Source organism: Cupressus sempervirens, chromosome 3, assembly GCF_028749045.1.
Source record: "Cupressus sempervirens isolate cs-2001-9-10 chromosome 3, ASM2874904v1, whole genome shotgun sequence".
NCBI classification, from domain to species: domain Eukaryota; kingdom Viridiplantae; phylum Streptophyta; class Pinopsida; order Cupressales; family Cupressaceae; genus Cupressus; species Cupressus sempervirens.
The window spans coordinates 289,599,202-289,612,003 of record NC_143120.1 but is presented as its reverse complement, the minus strand read 5'-3'; the positions used below and the strand labels follow the sequence as shown (position 1 = coordinate 289,612,003).

Here is a 12,802-nt window from a genome sequence, read left to right as displayed (position 1 = left end):
ACAGTATAAAAATTGGAAGTTCAAAAACATAATTATCAGTTCCAAAATACTTGACTTTTTTGGGAGGTAGAAAACAATCCAAAATCCAAAATTTTAAGGAAAATAGGGTGAAATTTATCTAGGAAATGAAAAGCTCGGACCAAAATGAACGAATCTAGCCATTCCAAAAAAATATAGATTCAACTAATGAACTCAATAACTATGGTTCAAAGGCAGTATCATTTAATCTTCTCCAAATGAGCATATATGTGGCTTTTCACAAGAATCAGCAATAGTAGAATATAAATGATTATCAGTTGTGTTATCATCAATCCCTTTCTGTATCTACAATACTATGAGATACTGATCCTCAACTCTTTAGTATCTGAGGACTATTATGCAATCCTATTACATTAGACAAGAAGGTACTTTGCTTCTGATGCCACTAAATTCTTCACAGTGTGACACCACGTCGGGACGAATTTCTGGGACAGGGGACAATGGGCCTCAATTTTGGGACAACGGGGGGATGACTGGGGGACGGGGGTAAGGGGAGGATAGGGCAGGGAGGAGTGTTGTATACTATACATATAGAACTTCAAATGCTAGTTATGAAATGATGTTTCAGTATAACATACCAAACTAGAATACTTAAATATAGCAAAATTTCAACACAAACTAGAACCATTGAACATTCAACATAGTAACATAGTACATACCCAATAGTAATATTCAAAAATCAAAATTCAAATAGAAATTTAAGTACCCATCCCAGTGATGGTGTGGTTGCAGATTGGCGGAGGTCTTTGGGACATGTACTTCGAGGTTTGGAAGGGGGTTTGAGTCCCAGTATTTCACTATCCTTCATAAAACCTAGGGGTTGGCATAGACCTCCATCAACTTAAATGTTGTTTTATAGAAAACAGTGATAGGTCTGAGTTTGCTACCCCTTTTCACAAGAAAAAATCAGTCTGCTATAGTAAACATGTACTTGCCTCTTGTTGTCAACCTTCCATGTAAATACTTCAAACATATACTTTTCCTGAAGCAATCTAGATTCTAAATGATTTTACATTTCATTATATTATGAATATTACTTTTTTAAAATGCTTGGCTTTTGAAGTCTATTATAAGAAAAAAAAATTATCAATATATTGGTAATATTCAAAACTAAGAAGAATGGAAACACAGTGTTCCAAATACATCTCAAATCGATTTGGATGTTCCCTGTGTTTGTGGTTGGAAGCTTTTAAGACATTAAAATATCAGTATGTTTTGTTTTAAGTGTGGCTTGTCGCGATTCTTACATATCAATATGTATAATAGGAAATGAAAATAACATTACAATGGAAAATGAAAATAACAAAATTATTTAGATTGCATGATTCAATGAAATGCTCTTTGGTTCCATGTGGGTGTAGTAATAGATTCTCTGACCAATATCTATTTAATGCAAGAAAATTTTATTTGGTAATAGATTCTCTGACACGACTGATGTACAATCCATCTTCATTTCTTTTCTCAAATTGTTGGTGAAGTCGGGCATCAGCAACATTATAGTGATATTTGGCCAAGTTTACTCAAAAACCAATAGAGAATTTAAACATATGGCTAATCAAATTAAAAATATGTGTACAATGCTTATGCATGCATGTTGATATTTATCCATACACAAAAACAATTTTGTGGTACAGGTTATATCAGACTTTGTGTGTGTCTAACATCTGTTGTATCATGCATGTGACCCAATATTCATAAATAGGTGATAATTGAGAATAATTAGCTCGCTCACAATTAAAACTAATGCGAAGGATGCAATGTTGAAAAAACATTTTTAGAATCAGCTACAATATCCGTGAAAACTAATGTGAAGGATGCAGTGTTGAACAAATACTTTAAGGATGCAATATCTAGCAGAGCACTTGCAGCTACAATATCTATTTAAATCCACTTTGGATTATGCTTTGATGGATTCATATACCTTGTTCCAAAGCTTTCAACTTGGCCCAGGCTGACAGTGTGCTGGCAAAGCAAGCCTATTTTGTGTATATCCTGCAATCAAGGTTGACAATATGTCGGCAAAGCAGGCCCATTTTGTGTGTATCCTGCAATCATCAAAGCCCATGTGATAAAATCTATGTTAGACATTTTGTCAAATAGTTCATGTGTTTTCTGTATGCTTCCACATTTTCCCCGTATCCTTGAGGGCACTTGCAAATAAAACATTTGACAAAAATCCACTTTCAATTATGCTTTAATGGAGATTCATTCCCTGTACCAAAGCTCCCATTTCAGCACTGGTTGGAAGTATGCTGGCAAAGATAGTACCACTGCTCGAAAGCTCACTCTATACAAACTAACCAGAGCAAACAATATAGAATTGGGCTTTACACATTCTCGTTGTATTCTCTTTTAGTTTCTAAGTCTTTTTAATAGATCCTTCCTCTACCAACACTAGCAAATACTACATTCCATAGGATCACATCTATGCTCTAGCCATTTTGCATACAGTTTACATGCCAAGGGCATAAACAATACTTCCAATGTTTAAAAAAAAAATCTATAGTACTTCATTAATTCAGAAATTTCAAAACCTTCTTGTATTATTCATTCTATGTTTTTCTTGCATTTGTTGTATCCATCTATTGGCCGCTCTACACAAATGTTGGATTTATTTTTTCTGACAAAAAACCATTTTCTCGATCCAAAACTTTCATCCATGCATTGAATTGGGAAATCCTTCAAACAGTTCACTCGCATGTCTGCTCCTCCACATTTGCATTCACATCTGCCTTGCATTTCTTACTACAATGTTTGATGGAAATCCATACATCATTTGAAAACTCCAAATCTAGGTATGTAGAGGCAGAATGAACAAGGGAAAAAGAAGTGCGAGTCAATTTCACACATAATCAACTTTTAAGTCTTGAAATCCACCAAATTTTGTATTTGGCATGGAGACATTCGCATGGGTTGTGGAATATGGCTCTGCACTAGAGAAACTACAATCATAATGTTGGGCAATACGCCTCCCTCAACGGCTACCAACACTATGTTTCCTTAAAAAAACACCACGCACGGGTATAGGACATTGGCACTAGCTACAGGGCAACGAATATGCACCATTATTCAATGGAAATATAAAAGACTTCCACTATATAATACTTGGGAAGGGTGCATATATGTTGCCCTGTATCAGTGACTAGGACATTGGCCCTCAAAAAATGTGAAATTTAGCTTTACCTCTGCAGATTGCATTTTCTAGAAAATATCTAAAACCATTTAATAAATCTTGATTTGTGCAAATCCCCAAAACTTAGGATGCATCTTTATTGTCGCAACCCACTTCCCTTATGTCAATTTAATGGGTCGTTTTATTTCTATTCGACTTTTCGTCAAAATTAAGTTTTTTTTTAATAAATTAGTATATTTAATTTTGAGATTGAACCATTTAACTTCATCTTCATCGCTAGACCAAGAACTCCTTTTATATAACGAATCACTTGAATTTAATACAGACGATGTCTCTCATAGCAAGATACCTTGAGAGCAGATTGTTCGAAGATACACACATGATCTTGATGCAGAAAAATGAAAGTGATTGAACCTTCTCCCAAACAATTTATAAGTCAATTATTTCCTAGAGTTTTATAGCTTTGGGTGTAAAATTGAGATTTGGGTTCATGTATTACTATTGGGAAAATGGAAACAATCTTACCAAGTTACTTGTGTGTATGATGTTTCTTGCTATGATATTGTTTCTCAAATGGAAAGTTTTGACAACTGTTTTGCTTCTTGTGCCATGGTATTCATTTCAAAACTGCATGCTCTTTTACATTCAGAAATATTGGGTTTGTAATTGTTTCTTGACTTTACCATTGTTTTCTTGCCATCAAGACCCCATTAAGGTTGGGTTCCCATGGGTACCCGCTTCCTTAAAAATAAAGCGGGTGCTGCTGAGATTTTTTAGGGATATTTAAAAAAGGAAGTGATCCTATAGATTTATAAGTGAATCCACTTCAAAAAAAACATAGTTGCTAAATTTAAGGAAGCTTTTGTCTCATAAATTTTTTATTTTTTATTTTTAAATATTCATAAATTTGTTTGGCGGGAAATCATTTTGGTGGGAAAATGAAGTGTACATTGTTGACAAATGGCATAATTCCTCCCTAAGCTGGTGGGGCTAAATTCAGCCCCACCCCTTTTTCACGCGCTTTAATTAAGAGGGCTAAAAATTTGGGGCTCCTATTTTGTAGGAAAAGGTTCTGATTAACCCTTTAGCCCCCCCTAAAAAAGTATCATGGAGCCACCCGCTCCATAAAAATAGAGCCCAAGCCCCTCCCATGGGACCCCTGCCTAAGTATTATGGGTAGAAGATGGGACTAAGAAATGGGGCATCTTAACAAGTTTAAAACACCCTGGTGTTGTAGATGTTACCCTGCTGATTTCCCATAGATTGAAGTTGAAATTGTCTATCTCTAGCGCATATGCCCAAGAGAACAGACTTGGTGTGAAACTTGATAAATCGTAGCAGGGGATCAGATGATAGGTGTAATGGGCACCCTTGGATGTCCCAAAAACTAAACCAAATTGTTGAAAGGAATTATGTCAAACAGTTTGCATTCAACTTCTTATTTCTCCGTTTAATGTTTTAAACCCCTTATAACTCCGAAAATCAAACGTTTATTTGTTTGTTGTGTTTCATGCATGGAATTGGTATCATACAACATAAGCAAGAAAGAAACTACAATGATATGCAAAGTGGAAATGAAATATTGCTAATAAAATGTTGTTTTCAGAATTCATAAAACCAAATACATGGCAGATTTATCAACTCACTAATTACTTCAGCAGTATTGACATAATACTCCAACCCATGCTTTCGAACTTGCTGCTACAATACTTTGTCCTTCAATCAGTCCACTACCTTCATAATACCATTCCCTCAAAGTGGCATAAGCGTCGGACAAGTAGTGAAGAAGATATGAGCAAAATACCAAATCTGCCTGTAGCCAGAAATGCAACTAAACTGCCTGATAATGAAGCCAATAACAAAGAATTCCAAAGGCCAAACCCCAAGGGAATGACGTCTAGAATGTTACAAGAGAGGATAGACGTCCTCAAATGCCAAGAATGGAGCTGCAACTCACACACCAATTTCTTCTCATATTCAACCTGTCTAATGAAGCCACAAATGCTTCCTTTTATTCTATTCCCAAGGGTCCGCTCAACTCATATGGGCAATGTGGGATAAAAGATGTGTAATATAAAACATATATTAAAATACCCCTAATGTCTCCCTTGGGTACACATCACCATAAAATAAATATTAAAGTAACACTTTAATATTTTACAATTAAATTAGACGTTACTTTAATAAAACTTCAGGCATTAAAATGTATTAGCAATCGGACTCCGAATAATGCGAGTGATAGCTCATCGGAAATCTCTCACCGAGGAGTATCGAATCCAATCACCAAAATTGACCTGCACTGTGTCCTACCAACTTACTAAAAATAGTAAGTATGCCTGAAACTGAGTAAATCAACTTCGTTTTGGCCCAAACTGGAAATGACTAGGCCAAAACACTCCAAGATCCCATTAAACCCTTCGTTAGCCCTTGGGACCATGTAGAACAAGGCTAACGCACACACACTTGGTCAACTGCTAAAATGGGGACATTACAGTCCGCCCCCCTTGAAATTGCTTGTCCTCAAACAATCTCAGTCCAGCCTGTTGAATAACCTGCTCACCCTCCCATGTAGAATCTTCCTCCTGTAGGTCTTTCCATCTAACCAAATACTCCTTCACTATCCTGTTTCTAAGCTTCCTCTCTCTGGTGTCCAGAATAGCCTCGGGTACTAACACAAGCTTCCCCTCCTCATCCAAAGGGGGTAAATCTGCAGAAGGCACTACACTCTGACCAATGGCTTTCTTAAGCCTAGACACATGAAACACATTGTGCACTTGATTGCCCTCTGGAAGCTCAAGCTCATAGGCGACTTTGCCCACTTTGTGAATCACCCTGTAGGGACCATAAAATCTAGGTTTCAACTTTTCAGCTCCGCTCTTCTTGAGCAATGACTGTCTATATGGTTGTAGCCTCAAGTAAACCATATCCCCTACCTTGAAGCTACGCTCTATTCGGTGCTGATCAGCATACAATTTCTGTTGATTCTGGGCCTATTGTATATTCTCTTTGAGCACTTTCAAGATGTCCTGACTATCCTGCAATAAGTTTTTGGCTTTGGGCACTCTATTGTCCCCCAAAACTAAATCCATGAAGCTAGGTGCTTCATAACCATAGAGTGCCATGAAAGGAGTCATCTTGATGGACATATGATAAGTGGTGTTATAACAATACTCTCCCATATGCAACCATCTGATCCAAGCCTTTTGTTGTGTAGTTACATAGTTCCTCAAATATCCTTCCGCCCATTTATTCACAATCTCTATTTGCCCATTTGTTTGCGGATGATAACTAGTGCTAGGTGTAAGATCTGTACCACACAACCTAAACAACTCTTGCCAAAAAACACTCATAAACTTACTATCCCGGTCGCTGACAATGAATCTGGGCAGCCCATGTAACCTGAATATCTCTTTAAAGAAAAGATCTGCCAAGGGTGTAGCAATCTGTGAGAATTCTTTAACAAACCTCCTATAAAAACCACATAAACCAAAGAATCCCTTAAGTTGTGTAAGGTTTGTGGGAGTAGGCCACTCTACAATAGCTCTAATCTTTTCAGGATCAACCCGAACGCCATCTGCACTAATGATATGCCCAAGGTAAAGGAGCTTAGTCATGTCAAACTCACATTTAGATTCCTTGGCATACAATGACTCTCTCTCCATAATAAATAACACCTCCTCCAGATGATGTAAGTGCTCCTCCTAGGTTTTACTGAAGACCAAGATGTCATCAAAGAAGATCAAGACAAATCTCCTCAGCTGCTTCCTGAATACCTGGTTCATACAACTTTGAAATGTAGCAGGTGCATTGGTTAGACCAAATGGCATAACCATGAACTCAAAGTGGCCATAGTGACATCGGAAGGCTGTTTTCTCAATGTCCTTTGCTCTCATCCTGATCTGATGGTATCCGGATCGCAAATCAATTTTGGTAAAGAAGCATGCCCCATGCAACTCATCAATCAGCTCATCAATCCTAGGAATGGGATACCTGTTTTTAATTGTTTTCTTATTCAGTGCCCAGTAATCGATGCACATGCGCATCATCCCATCCTTCTTCTTTACCAATACTATTGCTGAAGCAAAGGGGCTCTTACTGGGCCTGATATGCCCCATCTCCAACAAATCCTTAATCGTCTTCTCTATCTCATCCTTGTGTTTCTTAGGATGACGATAAGGAGTAATCATAACTAGTTTGGCTCCCTCCTCGAGCTCAATAACATGTTCCATCCCTCTGTCAGGAGGAACCCCATGAGGAATATCGCTAAATACTTTAGCATGTCTATCAAGTATCTTTTGGATATCTGGTGGATGACTCTTTTCTTGTGGCTCTGGTGAAGTTGGCATAATGTAGCACTTTGTCGCCCACTCTATGTCATCATGACGAAAAAATCTCTGCATTCTCCTCAAGGACACTACTCTGCAACCTCCATCTGAAAGTCCTCTAAGTACCACAGTTCTACCTTCATGCTGGAATCTCATCTCCAATTTCGCTAGATTAAGTGTGAACTCAACTAGTGAAGCCATCCATGTCATGCCGAGGATGACATCATAATCTCCCATGTCCACAACATAGAACTCATCCTCCAACTCGTAGCCATCTCCAAACCTCATGCAAAGATTAGATATCTTCCGAGTGCATAATAACTTATCACCGTTAGCCACCATGACTCTAAACCCATCATGCTCCTCTGTCTGTAACCCTCTCCTGGCTACCAACTGTGCATCTATGAAGTTATGTGTAGCCCCAGTGTCAATAAGAGATATCACTTTTTGCCCCTGGATAGTACCCCTGACCTTAAATGTGATTGCCTTTTGGGCCCCTGTCAAGCGTGCCAACAATCTATCATCCTTAGGAATGTTGCTCTCTTCTATAGTGTTACCCTCATCTAAATCGAAGTGCTGATCCTCCCCTTCTGACTCTGACTCTTCTGTTGAAAAATACTCCATTTGATTTGCCTTAGCCTTGAGAGAACATTTATGAGATAAGTCCCAAGGCTCTCTACAATGGAAGCATAGCTTCTTCTTTCGGAGTTCATTCAAGGTTTCATTGTCTAGTCCTTTTGATCCTTCTTTGGGTTTGCTATACTCTTTCTGAAATGATTTTTTGTCTTTGTCCTTGCGGTAGGAAGAATCTGTTGAATGGTTTTTTCCTTTGTATACCAAAGGGGCTAAATCTCGTGCCTTTTTAGTTGCTTCAGCTAACGTGAGTGGATCATGTCCCTTCACCCAACCTCGTAATGGATCAACAAGACCATCACAAAATAACACCACCAATCTCCTAGGAGAGATATCAGTAACAAGTACAGAAAAGCACTGAAACTCGGCAATGTAAGCATCCACAAAACATGACTGTTTTAACTGTGCTAGCTCCTTGAAATGTAACTCGGGATCCTTAGTGTCAAATCTCCCAATCAATGTTTCGGTGAATTCCTCATAGGATGTAATCTGATTATGCCCCAAAGTCACCATGCCATGATGCCACCATTCATGTGCAACACCATCCAAGTGCATAGCTACATACTTGATAGCCTCCTCCTCAGGCATAGGATTTAGCTGCAAGTATGTATCTACCTTCTGCACCCAAGCTCGTGCAGTCATCTTCCCTGAAGCATCATAATAAGGTAAAGAAAGTTTTCCAACTTTCTTCCTCAGCTCAAAGTTTTGATTCCTCCCTCCTGCTTTAGGCATGTGTCTCATCCTCAAGTCCATATAATCTCTAAGAGAAATATCTGCCTAAAACTCTGGTCCACTAGCCTCCCAGTCCCTCCTGAACTGATCCTGTAACTCGGTAATCTGTGGTTTATTTACTGGTTGAACCGGATCTCTGGGTGGGAAAGTGGGTAGAAGAGGTCTCGAGCTCGCAGTCCGTGCTGGGCGTGCAACGTGTCTAAAGTTATCAGCCTCATTCCCATCGTTGCCATGTCCATTATTACCATTAATGTTATTCTCAGGACCATTGTTGTTGCCTTGGCCTCCATGGTTATTGTTTCCCCCGTTGTTATTGTTTACCTTGTTGTTATTGTTTCTGTTGTTGGCATCACCTGGATTAATATTGACACCCATATGTCTAGCCATGAGCTGCAACATCATGTCCATTCGCCTATTCTGCTCCTGCTGCATACGCTGCCCCTGCTCTAATGTATCTAGTAACTATCGAAACAGTACCTCCCCCTGATCTGGACCAGCATTTCTGCCTTCGCCTAATCCTGTGTTCCTGTCATCTCGATCACCCATATTATTGTCCTGATCAAAGAATATCTCCTCTGTGTCTGTATGGTTGGGTTCAATGTCCACCTGCACGGATGTACTAGACTGTTTGCTTTGCAAGTCTGAAATCCTATTTTGTCTTGCTCTGGTATCGCGGAAATTATAAGGCCCCTGTTGCATGCTCAAACATAAATGCTTAGCTTGTGTTTTTTATTTTTTATTTTAGTGTTTTGACATTTCGTCAAACACTTTTCCCTCTATCCGGCTATTCCAAATTCCCTATAAGACCTCCACAGGATGGCAGGACTTATAGCTCTGATACCACTGTAATGGGCACCCTTGGATGTCCCAAAAACTAAACCAAATTGCTGAAAGGAATTATGTCAAACAGTTTGCATTCAACTTCTTATTTCTCCGTTTAATGTTTTAAACCCCTTATAACTCCGAAAATCAAACGTTTATTTGTTTGTTGTGTTTCATGCATGGAATTGGTATCATACAACATAAGCAAGAAAGAAACTACAATGATATGCAAAGTGGAAATGAACTACTGCTAATAAAATGTTGTTTTCAGAATTCATAAAACCAAATACATGGCAAATTTATCAACTCACTAATTACTTCAGCAGTATTGACATAATACTCCAGCCCATGCTTTTGAACTTGCTGCTACAATACTTTGTCCTTCAATCAGTCCACTACCTTCATAATACCATTCCCTCAAAGCGGCATAAGCGTCGGACAAGTAGTGAAGAAGATATGAGCAAAATACCAAATCTGCCTGTAGCCAGAAATGCAACTAAACTGCCTGATAATGAAGCCAATAACAAAGAATTCCAAAGGCCAAACCCCAAGAGAATGACGTCTAGAATGTTACAAGAGAGGATAGACGTCCTCAAATGCCAAGAACGGAGCTGCAACTCACACACCAATTTCTTCTCATATTCAACCTGTCTAATGAAGCCACAAATGCTTCCTTTTATTCTATTCCCAAGGGTCCGCTCAACTCATATGGGCAATGTGGGATAAAAGATGTGTAATATAAAACATATATTAAAATACCCCTTATGTCTCCCTTGGGTACACATCACCATAAAATAAATATTAAAGTAACACTTTAATATTTTACAATTAAATTAGACGTTACTTTAATAAAACTTCAGGCATTAAAATGTATTAGCAATCGGACTCCGAATAATGCGAGTGATAGCTCATCGGAAAGCTCTCACCGAGGAGTATCGAATCCAATCACGAAAATTGACATGCATTGTGTCCTACCGACTTACTAAAAATAGTAAGTATGCCTGAAACTGAGTAAATCAACTTCGTTTTGGCCCAAACTGGAAATGACTAGGCCAAAACACTCCAAGATCCCATTAAACCCTTCGTTAGCCCTTGGGACCATGTAGAACAAGGCTAACGCACACACACTTGGTCAACTGCTAAAATGGGGACATTACAATAGGGTTTGATCAGGAGATATCAATCCAAATGATTCAATCATTTTGAAGAGCGTTAATGTCTTTTGGGTAGGTGAATTCCATTTTTTTTTGTCTAACGAAATAGAGAATTCAAATTCCTATTCCACAATAAGAATTCTAGAATAGCAATTCCCAATAGTCAATTCCTATCCCTTCTACCAAATAGGCCCTAAGTGATTTACATAAATATCATTGTAAGTAATGGCATCTTCTTTATTATCATTGAGGTCACTTTATATTTTAACTTATATTATGCTATGAGACAAATTAATCCATATAGGTAATGAGAAGAACTTTAACAATTGCAACTAGATAGCCATGGTTATGTTATGTTTCTCTTTTGTGATAAGGATGATGCATTTCACTGGTGGTGATTATATGATGAATCAAGTCTTTATCAATTATATGACTAGTGTTACTTTTCACTTTATGAATAGGTCAAAGTTGTAAGATTCACTAAGATAGAGACTTCTAGATATTAGTTTCATTATTAGTGCTTAGGAAAATGAGTCCTCCTTGCTTCATGGGTGTTCTTTAATTGTTGCATGGCTGTGAAAATGCAAAATGAAAATTGATTATGTTTTATGCCTTGGGAATACAAATAAAATAATACATTACTATGTAGAACATTTTGATGATGGGCATGCTAAAGAGTGGGAGAAGTTCTTACATATTTTAAGATGTGTTAGGATGACATTATTGAGTTTATTAAGGCTATGTTTGAGCTTTCCTTTTATCTTACCCTTCTATGATGCAAATTTTGTATATGAAAAATAAATTTTGATTTCATTAAACCAATTTAATGCATGCTTAATGTTTAACTATTATGATTTCACATGTTAGAGATGGAATCTTTTTCTATGAAATAGTATCAAAACAAAAATAATTTTTTTTTATGTTGTTTCACATCCTCTTACTTACTCCTTGTTAGTAAACAGTTTTTCTCATAAATGTTCCTATGTAGAAAACAAAGAAAAAGAATGTAAACTAACAAATGAATTCCTATAGAAGAGGTTAAGGAATTCTCTGCTTAAAGTTTTGTCGATGAAAACAAGCGTAGCTACCTTTATTACAATGAGAATTTTCGATCTAAAGACTCAACATAATGACCTTTTCAGAAAACAATCTGTTGAAAGTGTTGAATCAACTTATTTAATCTCATCAATACAAAACAAACTTTTATGCAAAAGAACCACTTGATTTTAATTATCAAGATTATCCACATAGTTGAAAATTAAACCATCGAGTAGGCAAATTCTATAAAGTTAACTTCTCACAGCATCCCAAGTTCTAAATTGAAAATTTCAAAACCAATAACAGATACAACCAAAAGCTTAAATGGTATCTTCATAAATACTGATTTAAATAGGCAGATAATAGTATCCACTTACAAAGCCTTTAACCATAAATTAAACTGTAGAGTTTCATTATATCTGCAGAATTCTGAAATGTTACTTCTAGACTTGGAATAAAATCACAAACAAAAATAGTTTTGTCTATCAATCTGCTGGAGAATTCTAAAACCCCCTATACCATACTAATTATTACATATATATAGGCATGGGGCTAGAATGTTGCCAAAATTACCCCGCTAGGAGTTAATTGTCTTTGGGTAAAGTAACTGCTAACAGAAATGCAAGAAAAACAAAATGGAAAAAGAAAATATAACTAAGCGATTAAGTGTAACCGCTTGTCTTGATCAGGTAGTGTTGTCTCCATTGGCCACACCTTTCGTCGTTTTCCACGTTTCATAGGTAGTCAAAAATGCTGAGATAATGGATTGATGTGGCAAACCAATATAGGCAAACCTTTGCTTCCAGATTTCTTTCATCTTCTTCAATTCATCAACCTTTTCTTCATGCATTTCCAAGTGCTTTAGATTGATGATTAACATAGCCTCAGTATGTGCCACATTAGAAAAGTCTTGCTTAGCTGGTGCC

General features: G+C 37.3%; 1 protein-coding gene across 5 annotated transcripts in view; it reads right to left on the bottom strand.

The window, feature by feature from the left end:
- The window catches only part of LOC149566096 (uncharacterized), a 34,051-nt gene extending 30,898 nt beyond the window's left edge, over positions 1 to 3,153 (bottom strand). For 3 of the 5 annotated variants that reach the window (XR_016362114.1, XR_016362115.1, XR_016362116.1), the window contains exon 1: positions 1,961 to 3,144. The gene's annotated coding sequence lies outside the window, so the exon portion shown is untranslated. Of the gene's footprint in view, positions 1 to 1,960 lie in introns of all 5 variants that reach the window. The other 2 variants (XM_089819529.1, XR_016362113.1) reach the window with 2 other exon arrangements.
- Between the last annotated feature and the right edge of the window lie 9,649 nt (positions 3,154 to 12,802).